The 22,464-nt window shown below is 39.6% G+C and overlaps 1 long non-coding RNA gene across 2 annotated transcripts in view; it reads left to right on the top strand.

Moving 5' to 3' along the window:
* Nucleotides 1-22,464, top strand: part of LOC113747286 (uncharacterized) — an 86,497-nt gene that overhangs the window by 28,842 nt on the left and 35,191 nt on the right. The window lies entirely within an intron of this gene.

Raw genomic sequence — 22,464 nt, 5'->3', positions numbered from 1 at the left:
TTTAGTCATACTCCCATTAAACCAGTAATTAATGCGCACATCCACGCGGGAATTTCCTGGCAAAAGAGGACACTGAAGCAAAACGTGCGCATCATCCAGTGCCACCCCCCACCAACCACCACCACCACCATCCACCCCCACCATCTTCCACCACCCCCCCTCTCTCCACAAAACCCCCAAATTTGGTGAATCAGGAATGGTTTGAATCCTGTTATCCACACATATAATAAAGCCTTATGCAGACTTAAAAAAAATGTGTGATTATCAGAGTTAACAGCTGCTTACAGCATGTTTATTTAGCCACATTGAACTATAGCGCAGACAAATCCCTCCATCCAAAGGCCCCAAAAAAAGCCCAGATTTGTATTATTTTTGCATTCATGCAGTGAGTACGTCGGGTCAAATGCAAACCAATAAAGGAGAAATAAATCAAATTTACCTATTTGCCAACACAACACACTCACTTCTACAAAAAAACAATGTGACTCCTGCGCTTTGATATCAGATATTGTGATAGGGCGCAAGAACACACACACACACACACACACACACACACACACATTAAATGTAAGTAAACGGGGCAGAAAACATCAACCCCGCATCATGCACATCTTCAAATCACGCCCCGCCTGCACTGAGAGGAAAAAAAGAGGGTGAGCTTGGAGAGGCATGATGGTTCGGCTGCATATTCTCCTCTTACCTTCTTATGCAAAAGGGGAGGGGGGGCAAAACAGTCAAGAGCCTTCTCTTTCTCACGCAGAAAGGTGCAAAGGAATGCCTGAAGTTCAGAGAAGGCTGGCGGGTATAAAATCTTTCGCCTCGGGGGCAAACCGGCGGCTTCTTTTCATTTCAAGCGCTTATCGATTCGCCGTTGTCATCTTTGGCGACGCAGAAGGACACTTGAAAGAATTTCTGATGGGGCTGTGATGTGAGAAACAGGGTGACCTGCTCTGCTGATGCTCTCTCCTGATTCTTAACGAGCACATCAACCCCCCTCCATCCATCGCCTGTACAGTTGTACATTTTCAACTTTTTTTCCCCTCCTCCTCCTTGCTCCTGCATGCTGGAGAGGACTTTAAAACACTCTTTTTTTCCCCAGGATTTCGCATATATCAGCACGCATCCAAACCTCCACTTTAAAGAGATGGAAGAGATGATAGACTGCCCAGCAAGTCAGTCACAACAGACACACCAAGTCTAAATCGTAGGCCACTTTAGCTTGGCTCTTTTTTTTAATTTATTTTGAATGAATTATCTACTGTGATTGATTATAGCTCTTAAACTTCACACCAGTGCACACAGATCATCTAAGATCAGGTTGTGCACATAATCTAATGTCAAAAGCACAACATAGATCCCACTGGAACCATTATTTACATGTGTAAGGACTGATATAATTATTAAAAGTACTGTTTTATGAAGCCAAAACAGTATCCTGAAAATATTCAGAAGCATTTGAACATGATACACACACCCTGCTGAACATGGCTCCATATCTGCATGAATAAAGACCTGTTTCAACATTGTAATACTTGTTATATGGCCTCTATTCTGTGCCAAATTGCGATTTGACATAAACCTATTAGTCTTATTGTGAAATTAAGCCCCAATTTATGGAAAAGATGCATAGAATGAATGGCTCACTATGAAAAATGTCTTGTCTTCAGCCATTGCATCCTTCTCATGCCATGAGGAATCAATTAAATTATAGTTAAATCACTGTCTATGATTTCTCCCCTCACCTCACACCATGACTTTTGAATTAATTCCTATAGGCCGTCATTAAAAGTGAATCTGAGCCGTTTTCCCACCGCATTCGGTGAAATAAGTCCTTGCATTATACACTGTCATCATTCTGTTGCACCGGGAAGCTTGAGTAATGCGGATGTGAAGTGGTTCCATTATTCAGGGGTGCTCTTTGCCTGAGAAACTAGCCTGATTTTCTTCTCTTCAGTTTTAGCCTCAAACCACATGTGATTGTCGCCTAGTGTTCTGTCTGGCCAACACTCTGTGGCCATGTAATAAATTTTGGAGTCAAATTGGTGTTTCCAAAGCCACAAATCTTTAAACAAATCAGTTTATGTACTGCTAATATGTTAGAAAATAAAGTAGAAGGGCTGGGAACTCAGCTTTATTGTGGGGTGTGACTTTTTTTCTACGATTTGAAAAGGAGGGATGAACATGAGATAGAGAGGAGGAGAGGAAGGTAGACAAGAGGAGTTAGGAGAAGGAGGAGGGGGAAAGAGAGAAGGAATAGAAAAGACAAAACATTATATGAGTCTCCTTCGAGACAGAAATATCCTGTGTGTATTTACATTTGTCAAGTATCACTCCAAGAACGTTATTAGCGAAAAAGCTGCCCGTAAATTAACCAAATTAAAACGGTGGCTCTTTGATAGCTCTTGAGCTTGTTGAGCGGCTTTATGCCTGATCCTTACTATTCCAGCTCTGTCACAGTACCAAAGGGAGACGAAGCTACACCAACGCTAAGCACTCCAACTCAGCAACATGGCTTGTGGTTTTCAAACGTTATACGCAAGGCCAGTAAATGACTTACACGATAGGCTACCCTCATTTCTCCCGACATGCCCAGCTAACATGGTGTATATTTAAAAAGTACTCAGCTCTTCGTCTTTGTCTTCTTCTGTAATTATCCTATCCTCGGCTTCCAAAGAAAATGCTTAGCTGATGTCATTGTGGTTTTGGCCCCCCGACTGCTCTAATATTAATCCCATGCATGAGGCGGCTTCAAATGAATAAGGATTACTTTGAATTAAACTCTGGTCCATGTTTTTATGTGAACACATTAACTCCTGTCATTGCTGGTCAGTCAGACGAGCACTGCCTCCATTCCTCTTGACTTTGGACATGACATGACTTTGGTCAAGCATGATTAAAAATGTCCCTGAGACTTGGATGGCATTCATTACGCTGACAGCCACAGACAGACAGCACAGCAGCGCTTTTATGGCAAGGCGGTTGATCTTGGGGGGGAAAGTAATAGTCGGTGCATGCATAAACACATGCGGCCTCAGCCTTAATCACAGGTGCGAGAGGACCAATAAATTGCTCAAGCAGGTCTCTGATCAATTACATGAAAAATCAATGGGAAGCTGCCACTAACCTGCCTAAGGGGAAATCGTCCAAGAATGAAATTGGTGTGATAAAATGACTATGATGCCTCCAACTCTGTCGATAACATGTAAAACAGTTCAGCTACATGCTAACTCTCCTGTCAGCAGAGCTGAGGTGGACCCAAAGGTCACAACTGGAATCAGCTTAGTCCTAATTGGTCTACTGTGGCAGAGAGAGGGCGCGAGGAGATGGAGCTGGAGAGAGACACTGAGGCTGAGTCAGAGAGTGCAGGGCAGGACAGGTGATCACTCATTTGGCTAGATTTAATTTTAGGTAATTAAATCATAGTTTTCATTCTTGTAAATTTTGGCTAATAAAATCGTAACTCACTTAGTGGCTTTCTCTCGAGCTTTCAACCCCTCATGGTCTTCATCAGTACACAGGGTTTGCTCAGTCTCTAATGGATGACATTCATTTTCATGACAACTTCATCTGCTGATGAAGAATGGGAAATCTGGTTTAAAGTTCCAAAAAAAAAAGCTGGTGAGTGGTCCCCGAAATTCAAAACAATTGTCTCCAAAATGAATCGATCATTGTCTCGCAGTGTAGTGTTCATGTAGAAAACCAAAGCTTATTGCATGACTGGCATGTGATCTTAGTGTGATTGTCATGGAACTAATTTTGTGGGACTCTGTGGGACTAAATATGATGTAAGGCTGCAATGGAGGAACGTTTAACTTCCATGTTAACTCTCAAGTTGGATATCAGAAATTTCCCAAAAAGTTTCCCAGTCATAATTACGACATGGAAACTAACAACGCGAATGCTCTTTACAAATCAAAAACTGGCAATTAGGGTAATAAGATAAACAAGGCCTTGATGACAGCCGTGTCTTTGCTCAATTAGAGTATAGAGAATGTGTGCCAAAACCAGAAAAAGAGCAACCGAAAGAGAGAGTTGACAAACTTTAAGTTAAAGGCCCAGTGTGTAGGATTTAGTGCCATCTAGTGGTGTAGTTGTGGTTTGCAAATTAACAGTGGACAGAAAACATGCTCCCCCAACCAATCAAAAAGTGGCAAACTTAAAGAAAACATGGACAAATGAGCATGGACAGACACATTTTTATGGATTGTGTATATGACGAAACAAAGAGGAGAACGTAACAGATTAAAAATAAATAAATATATTAAAAAAAAAAACAGCAAGATGCCAAAAAAATCACTTTCAGAAGGTAGATAAAGGATGATATGAAGGCAGAGAGAGGGGAAGAAAAATGGAAGGTGGGAGGGAGGGTGGCTAATCTGAAATCAGGATGCTAGTCCCATGTCCTATGTTCTGATTAGTTCCAGTGTTTCATGCTCGTCTCTGCTTTTCATGGAGCCACATCGCATGGCTGAACTGTACATGGGCACAGCGTTTCGCGCCATCACGCAACAACTGAACACGAGTGACACATGAGAATCTTAGACGACGCAGGGTCAACATCCGCTCACACTGTAAGCATCCACCGTGTCGCCATCCCTTACCGATTTTTAAGAAACAGCATTACAGTGTTCATCTTTGGAAGAGTGCGATTTCACATATTGACCTCAACAGCTCTTTGGCTCTCAAATCAGTACTTCAGATTCACTAATCTGTTAGTGGAGAAACATCACAGAAAAGGTGATGGAGGGAGGTGGATGCTTGTCATAACTCTTCACGCTGGATGCGAGATTTGTGTGTGTGTGTGTGTGTGTGCGTTGGCGAATGGCGTGGAAGAGAGAAAGAAAGAACGAGCAAGGGCCATGTGTGAATGAGGAGGGTGAGGTGGGGGTGTCTAATCCAGTCCCAGTGTGAAACTGTTGACATTTGTGCTTTTTTTCCCTTCATTATGTGACTGGGGCTGTTTTGCGCTGGATTAGCTACAAATCTCCCATGCAGCACATTCAGCATGCCACTAGTAGTTTAACTTCATTAATAATGGATGAAGAGATTGTAATCCAGGAGTAAGAGAGCATGGACGAGCACCATACACAGACAGACAGAGAGAGAGAGAGAGAGAGGAAGAGAGGGCACCCCTCTAGCAGAATCCGTTTTTTTCTTCCAAGACAATGTGTGACGGTGATAACATCACCAATTATTGCTACCCACATGTAATATTGCATCAATACCTTTGTCTCTAGTTGTAATTTCCCTGGAACCCACAAAGGTATAGGTGTGTAATCGAATATATGTGGAGGGGTGAGTAAAAGGGGGGAAAGACATCGGAAGTCTCTGCGGTGCATATGCTAGTATCTTCCATTGATTGTGTTTACTCAAGCTTCTCATTCCAGACTATTATAAAAGACTGGGGGACACACCCTGGCCTAACAGCAGGATAAGGAGGATTAAAGCTATACGTATTCACTATTTCTCTCTCCACTGCCAGCTTTGATTTCTGTCAACACAATGAGGATACGCTATGAGACAAATGAGGGCCAGTGGCTTGAAGGTAGATTGAGATCTAGTCCAATTATTATACAGATTGGCAGCAGAGATAGAAAAAACAAACAAAAAAACAATACAAAATATGGCCGATATATGTTGTTATAATCATTATCTACTCATTATCATCAATTGATGCAAGACTAAATGAATTCATATATGTCAGTTTCAATAACGTTTACATCTGAGTTATTTTAATCAGTTAGCAATTGATATGTTTTGTAGCTTTTAAATGAAAATTTAAGGATATGTGGAAGAACTTGACAGATTTGTCAAAGTGATTCCTGGGAATGATGCCAAAGATGTCACAAAAATAATAAGTAAATAATAAGTAAAATAAAATAATATTTAAAAAATTGGAAAATAGGAAAAATAAAAGGGATCCAGAAAGCCGTGGTTTAGTTGTTTGAGGGTTGTTATTAAAGAACCAGCGTTGAGGGTTTAGTGGCATTTGGCGCTGATATAAAAGTCAAATTCTATAGAATCAAAAACACAATGATTCTTATTTTCACATGATTATGCACTAATGTAAACATAGCTATGTATATTATCTTTTTCTTCTTTTGCAGTGTTCTGTAAACAAAGCACCCTAAGTCTTATGCATTGGACCTTTCAGAAAAGACTAATCCTTATGAGAGTCCATCACCATCAGTTTGCTAATTATGGCACGATTCTGCTGAAGAGAAATTATTCAAGTCGGTGAAAGATAAAAGGTTTTGAGAAAGGTTGAAACTTTGATCTTTGCAGTTTGTGAGGCGGATGGCTGCTGAAGTCTGCTAATGGTGCTGGTTGTGCCTTGTTCTGTTCTATCTCATAGCTTATGGTTCTTTTCATAATAAATCATACTGTTCAATGGAAAAAAAATAATATCTGTCCTAACAAATAATCATATTGCAACCCTCTAGTAGTGGCATTTGGTTATGTACATTCTTGAGACTGTTGATAGTACACATACAAAAAAAACTAAAAAATCTCAATGTTTAAATTGACTCAGGCATTTTGAATACTACTATGTAGCCATTACCTTTTTAAAAGAGATGGAAACGTCATCTTTATGTACAGGTTCTCATATAGAACAGACTTTCATATGAGATGAAGATATCAGAAATGTTGTAACCTCAGTTTGAATGCTAACTTTCATTGGGCGCCCCGTGTGCAGAGGCCAAGTCCTTACTGCAGTGGCCCACTTTTGATGTCACCTGCTTTCTTTCCTTTCTGTTTTTTAGCCATTATGTCAAATAAAGGCATGAATGCCCCAACAATCAGTTTTACAAGGGAGCTGTATGCCCTTAAATGTTGCCATTGTGTAAAGCCATATTACATGATGAGTCATTAAAACCACAAACGTACTGCAGCACAATAAAACTCTGGAGCCTCAGGGCTTCCTTATCAACATTGTGTTACAGTATTATGATCTTACATTTGATTTGAATGAATTCTATAATTTATTACACCCACAGTACAAAACAGTAGTCTTCTAAGCTCAAACTGTTAAAATTCAACAGGTGGAGATATTATTTGGCACAGTGGCAGGCTTTAATGGCCTGAAAAGTTTTTTCTGAACGCGTTTGTGAACTTCCTGTTTGAGTTAATCAGAAATCTTGTTTGTTCATGTCAGTGTGAGAGGAGCTGGATTGTTCCAGGATTGCTTCCTCTCCCACATTAAAGTGAACTCACCTCGAGGCAGGATTTCAAAACAAGACAATTAATCAAAGGTTTTTTGCTTGCTTATATCTGAAGATCAAAGTGACACTATCATTAGAAAAGATGAACTGTATTGATCCCAGAGGGCAAATCTGGATATTAAGTGAAAGTGTGATCATGTTTTCATGCTCCTAAAGGGAAATGACGTTGCATATGTTTCTTTTGCCTGTACGAATCTCATATAGAGCTTAAGGCGAAACATGGCCCATAGAAACGTTCATTTATGGAGTTTTACAGACTTTCTCTCTTTGCTCTAAAAACTACTTAATGCTTCAAGGAAATATCAGACCCTAATACCACCCTAATGATGCCAGAATGGCCCCATTACAGCTGATAGATTTCTAAACACATTCTTTAAAAGTCACCGTCCTAACAGTGTTTAACTTAGAAATGACAAAAAATTCCAATTCAAACAAACTTTAAACAGCATCAGCAACCATGAATTGGTTGGTATTAATTGGTATTGTTACTGTTAATCTCTTTAAAATGCATTTGAGAGTGACCAGAGGTTCTGATCTTGGATTATTTTGGAGATGGGGCGACATTTTTGTGTACATGGAGTCTTTATATGTTTATGATGATGTACTGTGACAGTAAATTAAAATCTTTAGGACTTGATTAAATAACCATACAACAGATTCTCTTATCATGAAAGGCGCCATATTCATCACTGATTTCCAGAACATATGTTTTGACTGGTTACACCTAAAAAGTTTAAAGTTAAAGAGTTGAATGTAAGTCAAGTGTGGAAGAACACTGCCACATCTTAAAGTTGGACAGAAGACGTGTAGACATGTAGTTCGCACTTGACCCTTTTCAAGATGGGCCAAAGGACAATCTGCTCTGTCACTGTGTCGACAAGTAGAGTCTAAAATCAAAGTCATGTCAGTTTAGCAGATGAGCCGCCTCCTTTCTTTTTGGCAGCCCTTCATCACAAAAGATTTGGTTAACATCCGGGAGCTGCCCAATTTACACAATGAGCAGCTACCGGGACAGTTGTGGGTTTAGCACTTTGCTCAAGGGCACAACAGCTGTTGTTGTTGTTGAGGTGGTGCTGAGCATGTTTACTGTCCCGGCAGCGAGCATCCAGTCACAACCTTCCCTGTATAACCATCAGATCATGTAATTAGCTTCAGGCTGTCGGAGGTGCAGGGGATACCAGACGGACAGCTTTGATGTGTGAGGTGCCACATTGCTGCAAATAAATGCTTAATGGGTGAAGCTTAGGTGATGTCATAGTTCATTGTAATGACAGTTGCCAGCCTCATAAATAATGCTTAAGATTGTTTCCAAGTACGTCTTTTGACTGACGTGCTAGTTTGCTATGGGCTGGTGCTGCTGACCCCTGGCATGCTGTGAATGTCACACAACAGTTTCCATTGTAATGAACAGAGGGAACACACACACACACACACACACACACAATGTTGGACATGACTTAGAATACTAAATGAGTTTTCCAACATAAGAAAGTGTACAAAGTCGTACAAATGTTGGTACAAAATTAGAGCAGTGGTAGTTTGTCATTGTCAAAACACTTTTTATAGTTTAAAAAAAAAAGATGCTCAATTATAGATCTAAGGAAAATACAGTTTCCCCCCCCGATATAGACACAGAACACATCAGTCAGTCGTCACGACAGATTCACAGACACATGTGCACACACAATAACTGCAGAGGGAGCAATGTGAAAGCATGGCCTAAATCCTCACAGATGGATATACTTGGGAAAATAAAGTTTTCAAGTCAAGGAGCAACTGTATCTACTTAAAATATGACAAAGGCTTTTAATTATTTTGTTCTAAAACAATTCAGCTAAAATCCTAACTCTCATGATGTAAAATAAACACACAACAGCTGGGACAAACTAGGTCAAAGATGCATTATAACTAAACTGTCCCTTAAGAATACGATTTAGGCTGTTTTCATTAAGGATTAATCTCTTGACTCTGTTTTTGGTCATTGATTGAACGTTTACTCTAAAACATGACAGAAAACAATCAAAAATAGCCGCTGAAATTTCCCAAAAACCAAGATGCCTTGTTTAAATAGAATATATTCTTTGACCTGCAGTCTAAAAATCCAAAGCTATTCCATTTACAAAGATATGAAACGCAGAACACCCTCATTACCGAATTTACCTTTTAGGGATCAATAAAGTATCTAATCTAATCTAATCTAATCTAATCTAATCTAATCTAATCTAATCTAATCTAATCTAATCTAATTTTAGAAGCTAGATCCAGCAAAGATTTGACATTTTTGCTTGGTAAATGACAAAACATGTTTTATTGATGAGTTCCCAAGTTTATCAATCTTAATCTGGGACATGACATGACAAATGCAAATGTTTGACCTCAGAGTTTATTTAAATTACTATTAGGTATTTATTAAATATTGCAAATGCACACTATGAGTTTAGTGTCTTGCCATAGGACACATAAGCTGTGGCTGAGATCAAACCTCTTATCTTTTGGATGGTCTCCCTCATAGCAAGTCCATCCAGCCACTCCTTTGTTCCGACTTTCCACACTTCAGTATTTCCATTATATATCTACAAACTTCCATGTACTAAGTCGGTACATCTTATGATCATCAGAACGTCGACGTCTAATACTGTCTGAAGAGCAGACTTTACAACTACAGAACAGTAACCTCGTCACGAACGGGACATTTCAGCAGCGGCTGCCTCTACATGATAAAAGTGCTAACGCTGAGTGTAAAGTTACATCTGGTTCCCCTTGACTTGGAGGAAAACTAGCCTGCTGACACTGAAGCTAGGCTAAACCAATGCTGGATACGTCGTGCTTTGTGTGTCTTCTGGGGGCTGCAGTGCATGTGAAGCGTCAGCCAAGGCCACATTAACCCTGGAGCATTCTCCCCCTTCTCTCTTATGTTTCAATTAATTGCAGGGCTGTCACGAACGGTGTTCAGCTAACAGGAAACACATTGGCTTTGACGTGACAGCCCCGATTGTTGATAGATGTAACTGGAAGTGTTAATACTCGGTCCAGATCATTTCAAATAACTGTGCCCCTCCCTCTGCCTCCCTCCACTCTTAAATGTGTCTAACAGATACAGACTTATCCACTTTTTACTGTTGTTTGATGATATAAAACATGATTGTTTATCGTTTTAGTCCAAAAAATGTTTTAAATCCCCCTGGAAACTTGAATTGTAATATTTTATGAAATCTAAACTTTATACATAAATATTTGGGGAGTAACTACAGGTGAAAAGGGATTTCATCCTGCCCTGAGCAGCCGCACTGGAGCGAGCAAGAGTACAATAAGTTGCTCAAAGGCACTGTGATTTAGGTTTTCATGTATTTATTTAGTTCCCCAACCCAGGTTTTCAATCTGGCAGATTCAGACTATATGACCTTCCGGTCATAAGAAAGCTTCTCTAACCTTCAGGCTACTCCAGCTTTGGAATATTTGTGTAATGAAAAAGGGATGAGATAGTTTATTATTTGGGAAAAAAAAGGTCTGAGGAGTGTTTGAGAAAATAAAGCACGGGAGTGGAACCAAAGCCGTCATTATATGACTGATAATGCCTGATGTGATGGATCACACAAACGCTGTACATTCCCAGAGGTGCACATGACTTCATTTTATATGTGTGGTGGGACAAACATTCCCCCCAGGCAATTTTACAGTTCTCTCATTCTCTCTTTTGCATCATATTCTCACATGTTACTTATATATGGCACAAGCAAAATTTGATTATTAAAATGAATCCAAACTTTATTGGATCACATTCTGTTTTTTGTGAGATTCAGCTGTGAATAACCCTTTGAACTTGCATTGTATCATGTCAAGAATATATAAATTCAGTATTTAGGCCAAACATTGTGAGGTAATGTATCTGATAAATGGGACCAGAGAGGTTTCTGAGAAAAATCATTCTGTGAAACCTCAGGAGTGAGTAGATCCTACATTGAGCAACAGTGAAAGTGGTATGTCTTTATATGAATAGCGTTGTTCTTTTTGATATGTTCTATTCTAGGGAACAGATTGATTGTAAGAGTGTTTTGTAGCCTACAGTGATGCAACGAAACCTGTTCTCCCTCTACTGCTCATGCGGCGTTATTCCAAAAGATAATTGCGGCAATGTGATTATTTTCAGTACCAAGAAATGTCATTATCAGGACTTGTTTGAGCAGCACTCCAAGATTAGAGGATACTGCAGTTGTGAAATTGGAATTGGAGAGACCATAATAGAGAGATATATAAACATAACATGATGCATCTGACATGCAAACTCAAACGGTTGCAAATTTCATCTAAACAGACACAGAGTTGAATTATTTAATTACATTTAATGTATTGCAGACCTGCTATATGTACATGCTGAGGCACAGCTTGGAATTATGGGCATTAATTCTATAGGTTCATCTGTTCTTTGCACCAACCCAATAATTTACAAATGGTTATAGACACATCAGTCTCTAAGAAGATGGTCTTGAACACTGTTTTTAAAGAATTTTGTAGAGTATAGAGTGTAAAGAGTGAGACTTCAGATAAATGATGCCTTATACTTTGACAAACTTATTGATAGAAATACTAAAGCAAGACTTTAAAAAAAAAATACTCCAAAGAGAAAAAAAAAAAAACATTTACAGACTGGATTTGCGGCTATTGAACGGTGGGCTTCAGGTAATGATTGATTGATATTTTCCAATGGCCAGTGAAACACGAATTCAGCCAAGGTTGACAGGTTGTACTTCCATGATCCTTGCAAAGAGAACTGCAGATCCTCTAGTATGTTGGAGGCTTGGCCCTTGCGGACCAACTGAGTCTTAACCCCTTCCATGGTGCTCATGGTTATAACACAGAGCATTCTGATCACTGGACCTGAAGGGCAGTTCAAATACCATCAGGTCATTGGGGGCCCATATTAACAGAACCAAGGCTTTGTCACCAATCCCACTCAACTTCAAGGATCTTTAGGGGAAACAGATCGATCAACTCCTGACTCCATAACTGGTCTATGGCCACAAAAGAAAAACACCATAAAGGAGATTTCTCTTCTTTGTACAGCAGAAAAAAGTCAGGGATGAAAATGAGATAAATCAATAACTAACTGGTATATTCAACACTATTCTGAGCTTTCGGGATTCTGATATTTTTCCTATAACAAACAAAAAAAATCGGCAAAGAAAATGTCCAGTTTTTTTTCCCCTTCAATGATAAACAAGTGACGATTTCTAATGTGCCCACCTGCTCCTTTCTCTCCTGACACCCAATTATCAGTCCAATTACTTCAGCATACAAACCACAGATCCCTTTATCTTTTGAACCAGAGCAGCCAAAATAAGAATGAGTTGGAACCAGAACAGACTTTTTTATCACTAGTTTAATAAAGTCTACTGCTACACTACATGAGAGTCATTTTTTCAGTAACTTTAATATCAGTGGCTTTGGTAAAAATGTCAGATTGGCAGCTGACTGTGTGAGCGGGCACCCATCCATCATCACCATCTCTCAGTGTAAAAAAGCATCAAGTGAGCTTCTTTTAAATCTGTCTATATTGTATCTTTCCACCAAACGCAACCTGCCAATTTATTACACCAAAATGGCGTGGACAAATTTTATCTTACCATAAGTTAAGTCACATGAACCTAAGCTGTAGGTGTGAGACAATTATTCTTTCTTTGTTTCTACTGATGCAATATAGGACCACAGCAGTGCAGTAAAGGGCAGATAGCTATTGGTGTCTCAGAAGGTCACAGATGAGGCTTTTATGTCCTTCCATACCCTCCGTCAGTATGCTGTGAAGTACCCTGGCTCTCCTGGTAGCTCTCCTTCCTGCTGGGACGCATTGCAACTCTCGCTTGGCTGCCAACCAGGAACTCAAAAGGCAAAGGAATTAGCTATGCAGCTCCCAGCGAGGAGAGTGGAGCTGTGGCATGGGGTAGCAGGGTGGTGAAAGCTGTTCCACCTGTTCACCTCAGCGAAACATCTAACCTAGAAGACTTGGAAGGAAAGAACGGGTATTTCCGTTTAACATGGAAACAATTATGATCGTTACTGGCCTCTCAGGACAAAATAGTCGCAGCCATGGTTGGGGATTAACACGGATGTTCATTAATACCAGTGGCTCAAATAGTACTTAATGTGCCGAGATTTTGAGATCTCTGCCTTTTAAAACACATCACATCACTGCCTTAACAATGTCTATCCAGATTCAATGCCTGCACTGTTCAGCAGTATGAGCAAAAGATCAGCATTACACTTCACAAAATACATAGGAAAGCTCTCCCCACAAACACAACATTGTGTGTGCACAAATTTCTTTGATTTTTCTTGGTGGTTTTCCTGCCAGAAATGTGGCTAAATTCAACAACGACACCCATATACACTTATTTCCTCAAGATCTGTCCAGGAAGTGGGATATTATTGGTGACAAGTCTGACTGCAGAAAATAGTGACTCAATGAAATGAATGTAATCTGCTTTATATCTTAACACTGGATATATTCATACCTATATATATCTCACAAAGAAATAAGTGTGAGGCTTCTGGGTAAGGAAACATATATATTATATGATTAGGTGGTTTGTATGACTTAAGACTACATTAACATATCATTTCACTAGCTGTGTCTCAATTGGCATACTTCCATATTTACACCATACACACTATTTTGAGTACATAAGTGGGGTCTTACTGTCACGTGGCAAAATACAGACACACACTGGACACGCTCTCAATGGTTGCCATTTTGGTTACATAGTGTTTGTAGTGAATACCGCAATATGAAACGTAAGTTGTACATGTTTTATATTTTGAGTCTGGCCGTCAAATGTTGACGCTAATGCTCTACTAACAATTCTGGTTGCAATTCGGCAAAGAAGAAGAATAAGCAGTAAAATGTTGCGATCGTCACAAGGCAGCACTCAGATTGAGACACTACCCTGAAATTAGCACAGTATGTTGGGAAGTACAGAGTGTACATAGTGTACCACATAGAAGGATTAATAGAAGTATCTGAATTGAGACACAGTTATAGCGTCATATTAGTCCTCCCAGTAAACCGACTAAATATGTTTCCCGTTTCCACAGAGGTAACTTAATGTAACTTTGGAAAACACATTCAAATAGAATAATTTATACAACATGTAGAATTTAGAAAACAAAACACTACATTGTGAAAGAGAATAACCAAATACAGAAACGCTGCAGTTTGCATCAGAAAACAAAAAAAGTTATGATCATACCTAGGGAAGTGCACAGTTAGCTGACTAGACAATTAAAGTGAGTGTTCACCATCAAGTGAGTGCTAGTCAAAATGCTGGAGATGTATTCATTTGCTTGTATTTTGTCTCTTTGCATGTGTTTCCTTAAGTTTCAGTGACTTGAGCTCTCAGGGCTACTGTAATTTTCTGACCTCGCGCCCTTTTTGGCGTTACTTCATCATTTGTCAATGCCTTTTCAAAACCGTTTAAAAAGCATGATTTAGGTTCGGTTAGGTTTAGGCACAAAAACAACTTGGTTAGGAAAAGAACATGGTTTGGATTAAAATAACTACTTGGTTAAGGTCAGGGAATGCTATTCATGGTTAAGAGAAACCAATGTTTGGAAATTTTCAGTGAACAGTGGTCTCCTGTGTCAGTTTCACTGACCCATCCCTCCACTCCGACCTGCTTCTGCAGAACTTGTTGCTCTGTAACTTCACACTGCATCCCAATTGAACATAGTTGTCATTCCTACTGCTGCTAGAGGACTTTGTCACCTTAACGGAAACTAATGTTGTTTTTGGACATTGGCTGAGACTGTTGGAGATGTTGTTCTCTTGGGAGGACTGTCTCAATAAAATGTACTTTGGCTTGCCTTGTTCTATCCTCAGCTAACGGTTTGTTGTTTCAAGATTGAATGATGGTTCTGCACAAAAATATGAGTTTTTGTTGAGTCAATCAGTCACAGGCTACTACTTGGAATTCTTCAGGTCCTTACAATGCCTCCTGGATCCATATATAAAGGTCAAATTAATTGTAACCTTTCTACAGTCAACAATGCTTATGGTATTGAGTTTCCACATCCTTTCTCTGTCTGAAAGCATTAAAATAAGGAAATATCCATCCAAGTTCTACCACTTAACCACTTTTTACACTTACCATCCTCTAACACTACACCCTCATTCATCCCAAAGCTCCCCTTAAAGCACTTTTACAAGGTGAGAAGTGCCAGATCCAACAACAATTGGAAACAGAGCTGGTGTATCAGCTGTAGCCATCAATCATACTTCGATCAATCACTGTCACCTGGCCCCGCGCCAACCTCACACCAGTCTCTCTGCCGCACCCTCGGCATGTAGCCCTCAGGAATGCTGGGTAATGAGGGATGGCAAGGGGCATCCAGGCATCCGATTACGAGCCATGTTGGGAAGAAAGGAACGATGTCATGTGAGGGTGTGTGTGTGAACGTGTTTACATTTACTTGTGAGGTACTGAGCTTCTGCTTTCATCCAGAGGAAAAGTGGGGCGAACTTCCTGCATTACAAACATTGTAAGGAGAGGAAAGGTCAAAGCAAGGAGCCGATGCATGAGAGAAGTTTACGACTGAGACGAGTCTGGGATTATTATGTTGACATGTTAGGTGATAAGAGGGCATTGCTGTGGTCTTTTAAGCTGTGATCGCCTGTCACTCAAATTGTGACTCTGCTGGCCTTTACTTTAGATTTTTTTCTTCTTAAAAAATTATGCTGAAATTTTAGCTTTTTGTCACTAGAATGCTCGTTGAAAAAGGAAGGATGGATATGAAAACACAATACTCTAGGCTATGGTGACATGATAAAATAGTGCTGGACATTGTCTGGATTTTTAAACATGCACATATACTAGCACTGTTGCTCTAGCCATGTCAGTGTCGTTTGGTCGGTCCATCTGTATAGTCCCGACTGAAATATCTCTGTCACTACTGGATGAATAGCTGTGAAATTTTGTACAGATATTCCTGGTCCCCAGAGGATGAATCCCAATGACATGGTGAGCTGCTGACTTTTCCTCCGGCACCATCAGTGGGCTTAGTGGGGCTTAAGCTCTGAATGTTTTCAGCAAAGCCCTGAATCTTTACTGTTCATCACATGTGGCATTTTTCTTTTAACCAGATCCAGATCATAACTGCATGGAAAGTTATATGTTTTAAATGGAACTGACAGAATGGAAGTGTAACATTTACATTCAAGATATTCATCGTTGAACTTGGTCTGACGCTTTCAGCATTTAGTTTCAATCAAGGATAAAATAAAACACTCAAAGCAACATTATGGAGGAGTTGTTTTTTGTGTGATTTAATGTCAGTGTTTCAGAGTGCAATACCTCGGATCTAAATCTGGACAGTGGCTGACATGCATTTGTTGATCCAAAACTAGCAAGTCAACAACTTTGCTAACCTAACACAGCCAAACATGAAGCAAGTCTTCCGGCTTTTATCTCACTATACTTTTGCCAACAACTAAAAGCCAGTCAGGCTCAGTCTTTTCTAGCAGCTTCCAACTTGTTCTCCTCTCTTCATCTCTGCCATACTCTGTCCTGTCTCTGTTTAGCTATATTGCCTGCCTGCGGTTCTGGTGGTGTGTGATGTGAAAAGTTACATAGTTCTTGTGGGAGATTGTACTTAACATTACATTCATATGGGACGCAGAGTGGGAATGACCATCAACCTGATCATCACATCATGATTCATTTAACTGATAAGAGTCTCATTGATATAGTAATGTTATAGTTCCTCACAGCATCATACTAATAATGGTTATTGCCATAACCAAAGCTAAAAGTACATCTTCTACAAATCAGAGAAACAGACTTGATGAAAATAAGACATCATAAGATTTACACTTGTAAAGATGTAGTGTTAGGGTATAAGATGTTTATTTGCTGCGCATTAGACTTGTGTATTTGTAGATTTGATACTTAACCAATATCCTTTCCAGTGATCGCGGCTGTAATTCAGCTCAAACAACTAAGATTTGAGTCCTTAGATTAATGAGTATTTTTTAAATGGCAGCAAACATCACATTATGCCATGGAAGTGATGGAGATCTCACCCTTAATCTGTGCTACAAACAGCAAGTATTGGAGGGGGCACCGTGAGGTATTAAGTGTAAATCCTCTTTCCTGAAAATTGTTCACAGCGCAAATGGAAATTCCATCAGAAAATTCCGACTCATTTATTATTCATCGTCACCCCTCACCAGTGCCCCACTAGAGGTGATGAAAAACGACGGCGGATGCGCAAGTATATCATGTGGGACTGTAATATATTGCTATCAAAAGCAGTGAACTGGAAAAGACAGGATTTAATATGGTATCTGCTCCTAAGTCCCTACTAATTCAATAACATTATGCCAAAGATTTATTAGGCATCCCATTTCCCATAAACACGTCTGCTCGCTGAGTTTGATGCAGGCCGTGCAACGATATGTAAAGTGTGTCAGAGCTGTTTGCTTGTGGACAGAGTGAAACAAATTGTGCCGACTATGGGTTCCGTTTTCCATATTTCTTCCTTTTTAGCACCTTTGACACATTTTTATCTTGAAAATTACCAACAGTGTTGCAGATAGTGCTGCTGGTAGTATTTGTCCATAGTTATTTGCAAACATTCAAACTAACCTTCTTAAATTATACGAAAAAAGTGAAGCCTAGCCCTACAAAGTGATCCCTCTAAGGTTTTCAGTCCTTTTATCCTGCCTGATTTATAGATAGTAAATGATTTCCCTCCCTGAAATGAACACTTTATTTTGAAGAAGACTGCAGCTGAGTGCACAGTGATCTGTCAAATCTCAACAGGAAGAATTCCAGCCCGGCAAAGGACAGACGTTACCTGTTTTCTTTCAAAAAGTTTTTTTTTTTTTTTGAATCATCAAAGGACATAATTCACGTTGTTTTTTTGTTAAAAGTTTTGAATATTATTTTGGTGCTAAACTTATCATTTTAGACCTGTTGTTGCTCTTACCAGATTCCTGCAGAGACTGTCATATCATCCTCATTCACCTATCAGACCAGAACTAACCTCATTACTAAGGAATGTGCCTTACTCATGCACACTGCACTCTCCTGCTCTCTCCATTGTGACTCAGTGTCACATACCTTTTTTGTACCCAGTTTGAGAAAAAAAACAAAAAAAACCACATTCAACTAAACAGGAAAAGAAATGAATTCCTCTCATCTTTTCTAATAGCTTGAAATAGCCTTCTCCATACTTAAAGTGATGACCCTTTAAAGGCATCATGGGAGCTTCAGAGACACATGTGATAGTCGAGAGCCATCCTCTCCTCTGGAACCCATTAAGAAATGTATAAAATGCCTTCCTACCAGTTTGATTTGTAGTTAGACGGCTAACCCCTAAAATGTCTGTCTGTGGTTCTTGAGAATTTGAAACCCCAGTAGTGAGTGATTGTTTCAATGTAAATGGGGCATGAAAGCCCCTCTATAACTTTTCTTTTGGGTCTTGTCATGCTTGATTATAAATCCCACAAGTGATTACTGGTTTTCAAGTGGCCATTTTACAGTTTCAAAACATAACTTGTGAGTTTTATTCCCTTTTAAAATATATTTTGTTAAAGAGGTGAAATAACAAATCCAACCTTTGATTCAGAAATATTGAACAAATACTCATAAGATGAGGGAGAACCTATGTCAATATGATATCTGCTTGTTGTGACAGTAGGACTGCTGGGTGCACAAACACATGACTGAGTGTTGTGGGGAAGTATAACTGAGGCTGGCTCGGCGTTGACACCTCCAGCTGTCTCCAGGGTTGGAATAAAGATCTGACACCCGCAGCGGTCCAGTGTAGACACCAGCTGGGCCTGGAGCCAGAGAAAATGTCTTTCACCTCCTCTATCAACACAGCCATTCGCTCTACTGCACAATCACAAGCCTCTTTTCCCTCCTTCCCCTCCTTATATCTCTTCATTTTACTTTATTCATCCAGTGTTTTTCCCTCAGCCTCCTTTAACTCTCTCCAATGCATTCCTCTTCCGCTTCAGCCCGAGTTCCTCTCTCAATCCTCCCTCCCTACTTCCCCTCGTTCTCCCTCCTCCCACGTGCAAATCCTTTCCAGTGACACAACACTGATTTTCTGCCAACTTTTCTTCCCTCCTTGAACATCAGTCTGTGGCACAGTAGCTCTTGACTTTTGTGATGACTTCATGCCGCCTCTCTTGGCTTGGGTGGTGGTCAACTCAAGCGGAGAATGAGGACTCTTGAGAGTCACAAGTGCTGTCTGCTACAAGTAGTGCAGAAGATGCAACAGTGGGATAACATCATCAAACACTAGTAGTACATTTAGAGGAGGGTATACATTTAAATGTATACCCTCTGGTTTTTATTCTCCTTAGACAGAAATGACTGCAATGCATGACTGTACTGAATACAGAGTGAAGAAAAGTGGTGGGAGCATATCATGCAGGCAGGGGGGAAGCAAAAAAAATCCAAACAGTTAGGATCATAAGAAAGTCATTCAAAGATCTTTTTGATATAAATATAACATCTGTGTTTTTAACCAATCAGAATCACAGATAAGAATATTATGTATGTTCGGTAATGCATATTTCTTTTTACAAGAAACCAAACCATGACAAATTATTGATTCTATGTCATCTCCATCACATAATTCCCACAAACTTCAACAATAATAAAAAAAAAAACCCTCAACTTTCAGTTGAGTTTGTTAGTGTTAATGGTCATCTTTCCTTTGTTGGGTCACAATGATGAAATAATTCATGTTGATGTTTAACTTTGGTGAAGAGACAATCCGCAACCACTGACCAACAGCAAACCGTCCAGACAATGCTGACCTTAGAGGGAACCAAAAGAGGCTATAGGCTATTATAGCTTATTGGCTTTGTTCCACCATCTACTTGCATGTAATCCTCTTTGATGGAGTATAAACTGCCTCACAAAAGAGGATGTGTCAGTTATGAGACAGAAGACTCTCGAATAAACCGTGTGAATTTATTATCCCACTGGTGACAGAGTTAGCTAGGTCAAAGAGCTGCTTTTATGGCGTCAAGAAGCATGCTCCTGGCTGGCTAGTCTGTTCGCTGTTAACTTGTAGGCAACTGGAGTTCGTCAATAAGTCCTAGGAGTAGTTTCCTTTATCAGCAAGGTTCTAGTAACACTATTTTTGCATGGATGCACAAATTACCTTGGTTATGCTACTTTCTTGTGTATCCAGGAGGTAATACCTGCATTTAAAGTTTGTCTATCAGCCTGCTTTTATTGAAAAGCATCTGCATTGGCAAACTGTGCTGTGATATTACACAATGGAGTATTTCTTAGTTGAGTTTATGCGTGAAATGTATACACCACTTGGACAGAGGTTTGGATTCTAAACAGGATAAAGGAATACGTTCTCAAACCACCCTGCAACTTCAGTTCTTATAGGATGAGATCCTGCGCCAACTTGTAGTACAAACCAAGAGTCTAATACTTTTCAACATTTTAGAAATTGCACGAGTTGCACTTTGAAGACAGCATGGGATGGCTAGACCATTATTTAAACTTAATATGTCAATCATTTCAGCCATGAGTAGCTCTGTGGGATAGGTTCTGTAACCACACGATATCAGCCTTTGCCAGTGCATATTTATGTTCCAGCTTAAAAATTGCCTCACAGATTTGAAACATCCAAGAACATTACTGTAGACACTGTGCACATGCTTAATGACTAGGAGTAAATGATATGCTCATGTAGCACAGAACAATAACAAAGATCATTTATTGTGCCGAGTGCTAGTCATCTATTTAAGAGAAGTTTCACATTAGATTCATACCAAATGAAAAAGTATACTCTATGATTTCAACTGAGAGTCAGTTTTGTGTATATATCATCATGGGCTGAAGACACTCAATTCAGTGCTTAAATTTAAGCTAAATAAACAGAGCCAGGTCTTTATATTTATCCACAAAATACTGTATAGAATGGAAATCACTAGTAATTCCAGTTGTACATACATTAAAACCGGCACTTAGAATCCATATAAACCATGTTTAAAAAATATTATGGATTCTGTGAATTGGATTATATCCAGTTGTGGTCTCTTGGCCTATTACTATTAAACTTATCATGTCTAAATTAAAGGAATTGTCACCAGCAAGACATTTTGAGTTGCACACAGATTAACTGGTGTATGCAACAAATTTAGAAATTGTAATTTCAGTGCCACAGGTACTAAAATGAGATTATGTGGAATTTGGTATTTTTGCAATTTAGCGCCCCCACTTTCAGAGTGTAATACCACTGTAGCAAATATGGACAGCTGTGAGTGGACAACTTTGCTAACTGCCAGACATCAAGCAAGGTCAACAACACAAGACATAGCAGCCAGCTAATATTACTTACTGTACTTGTCCAACAGCAGTCAGCCCAGCTCAGCGTCTGTCTTTCAGCGTTTTATTTCACCAAGCTCTCACCGACTAAAAGTCAGTCCCAGATTTACTCTCGTCTGGTGATCAGTCACTCTCTCCTTTTCACTTGTTGCTTTCTCCTTCAGCGTCCTTTTTGGTCTTTTCACCTCTGTCATTACGACCATAGAGGCCGCTGAGCTGGGTAACATTGTCCACTTGCCCAGCTCTGGTTCTGGCACTCTACTGGCTCTGGTCTCTGTCAGCATTCTCGCATGTCCCAGGAAAACTTCCTGCTCCAGAACACCTGTGGTACAAATACTAAAACTACCCTGTTGGTCTGAGCTCACAGCATGGCTAGTAAATGGAAATAGTATTAGCTAACAGCAGCTACAGTTGGCAGCAGTTTACTTTTCTCCATGAAATATGTCCAGTCCAGTTTCACCAAAATCAGTGGTTGGTGGTATGTGACTTAGTCCCATAAAACATCACATATTTGTCTTTCTGGAGATTGTTCCTGGGGCACATAGATAGCAATTTAAAATCTGTTATTTTATGGTAGAAGAGTTACACAATGGGGCTTTTAATAACAGTGTATTTCATATGTATTCAGATTTCATGCCCATTTTTCTTCTGAGAGCAGAGCATGTCCAAAAAGTCTAGATTTTGAAGTAGCACAGCTGCTAAATTTAATTTAAACTCTTAAGGTCAATTCATTAGTAAACCGTTGTTGTGGTGAAATCAAATTCCCATCAACTTCATCTCTGTCATGTTCAAATCTTGATTACTCAAGTTTTAAAGATAATGAGTCGGATTAAAACACGTACAGTAATTGCACAACATCAACTGCTGAGGTACATGTCTTGTAG

This window comes from Larimichthys crocea, chromosome I (genome assembly GCF_000972845.2).
Source record: "Larimichthys crocea isolate SSNF chromosome I, L_crocea_2.0, whole genome shotgun sequence".
Taxonomy (NCBI): Eukaryota; Metazoa; Chordata; class Actinopteri; family Sciaenidae; genus Larimichthys; species Larimichthys crocea.
Note: the sequence above shows the minus strand (reverse complement) of the source record. Positions and strands in the feature narration are given on the sequence as shown.